This window comes from Leishmania donovani, chromosome 32, assembly GCF_000227135.1.
Source record: "Leishmania donovani BPK282A1 complete genome, chromosome 32".
Classification (NCBI taxonomy): Eukaryota; Euglenozoa; class Kinetoplastea; order Trypanosomatida; family Trypanosomatidae; genus Leishmania; species Leishmania donovani.
This window is the reverse complement of record NC_018259.1, coordinates 826,016-828,153: the sequence shown is the minus strand read 5'-3', so window position 1 is coordinate 828,153 and position 2,138 is coordinate 826,016.

The window sequence follows — 2,138 nt, the reverse complement described above, 5'->3', positions numbered from 1 at the left end:
TAGACAAGGTGAGCTTTGGGCAAGGCCCGTGCCGGCATCTGCTTTTTCTCTCGGCAGTGGGCGCGGGCGGGCTCTCTAGACGAAGAGAAAGCCAGCGGCAGGCAGGCAGCGACTCTCCCGCGTCACGCAGCTCTGCTACCCGCGGTGGACAGACGGCACAGCGCAGACAGACACCAAGTCAGGTGCGGCCGCGGTGCGCTATCGTGATAACGCGCGCACAGGTGTACACGGGCAAGGAGCTGCGGCGGCCTTGCGTGCGGCGCCCGCGCCGAGTATGGAGCAGTGGTGCTGGCGCCTGAACTGCTGCGAGGATGGCTTGACCAGCTACAACACAGAGAGGCATGTGGGGTTGCCGTTGTTGCGGACTCGCTCTCCCGCCCTCACGGCGCTCGACACGTGGCCCTGTCATTGTGGAGGATGGCGGAGCGCGACGGACCTGGGCACGTGCGCTGGCGCTGCTGTGGGCCGTCGCGTGCGCCTTCGAGCACCGATTGCCTTGGTCCATTGCGGGTGGGAACCCAAAGGCAGGCTGAACAAGCTCGCAAAACAGGCAGTGCCAGGGGCGCCGACGCCAACTGCATGGATTCCGGACCTGGCCACCGGTCTCCGACGCCCGGCCGACGCCCACCGAAACGGCGCTACGCGATGCGGCACGCTGAGACGAGAGCAGCTACTAGGCGGCATCTGCCCGGCACCACAAGAGCGCGGATGCTGAGCTGACGAGACGACAGGCGACCCTCCTCGCCCAGCTGCGCACGAGCACCTGTCCGCACTTTGGGCTCCTGCAGTGGCGGGTGACGGGCAGCGACAGCGTGGGGTCGCAGGTGGTGTGCTGCCTACTACTGCGCTGGCGTTGCGGTGCTCTCCCCCCCCCTCTGTGCCTTTTCGGAAGGACAAGCCATGATCTCTCTGCGTGCAGGCACATGCTTATGCACGGCCCCCCTCCCTCCGCTTGACATGCCCGCTCCTGTGCAGGGCGCGCGGACTCAGGAGAGGGTGGAGTGTTCCATGTCGCCGCAGGCTCATAGCGGCGTCCCACCTATCCCACCTGTCGCGGCACGTGCGGGCGAGCCGTGCCGACATGCCGCCCTCCCCTCCCCCATGACAGAGAGGGAAATGGAGGATGAGGACAGCGACTGACCGACGCAGCAGCGTCGTTTTGAAACAGGCCCCAGGATCCGTTAGTGCGAGCACTGTGTGCCGACGCTGTCAGGTACAGACGACATGGCGCGTCACATCGAAGCAGGGCGTGCAGAGGTGAGAGGAGCACGAGTGATCGACGGAGAAGGCGCGAAGGTATCCACACCGATGAGCCCCAAAACGCATGGGCGCAAACCACGCGGCATCCCCTGCATCCGGCCGGGCGGACTGATGCGGCACGGATGCCGGGAGCGTGAGGAGAACCGCACGGCGTCGCACCACCGAGCCCTCCAGGTTCTAATGTGGAGAATCTCTACAGAACCTGATGGAGTAGAGCGGCTATACGCGACTCAGAGGGATAGGCGTGGCACAAGGCAGGGTGCGCCGGATCTCAGAGTGCCCTGGCCCGAGGATGGCCAACATCCCCCCTGGGCTCACCCGGCATGCACCTGGAACACCCCCTACTCGCCGCATGATAGACACCACGGCCTCCGCCGTCGAGTACGAGACTGGACGCGGCCCTCGCGGGTCAAGGTGTGCGGTGCACCCATGCCCGTCTGGCGCCCATTGCGCACCACATATGCTCAGAAGGAACGGGAAGGGCCGGAAAAGGCCGCAAGACGCATACCCCCGATTCGACGGCAGGACGGCTCGTCCCAGAGGACCCGGATTGAGCCACAGTGCAGCAAAGGCAGGTACGCCATGCTTGTATATGCGTGTATGCGTTTGCGGACTTGCTCGTGGCAGAATGGCGTGCTGAAAGCAAGGGGCATTCATGCACTGCTCTACACCGATGAAGAGAGACACCTTAGTGTGTGGTGCTGCAGGGCCCAGCAAACACCTCTCTGGGTGGACGCCGAGCAGCCCCCCTGCTTCCCTTTTTCCTCCTTTTCCCTCTCTCTCCCCATCGGGGTTCGTCTCTGTTTTGTGCTCTTTGTACTGTACGAGAAACGTGTATGCGTTCGGATCTCGATATCGCCCATGCTGCCGTGCATCCC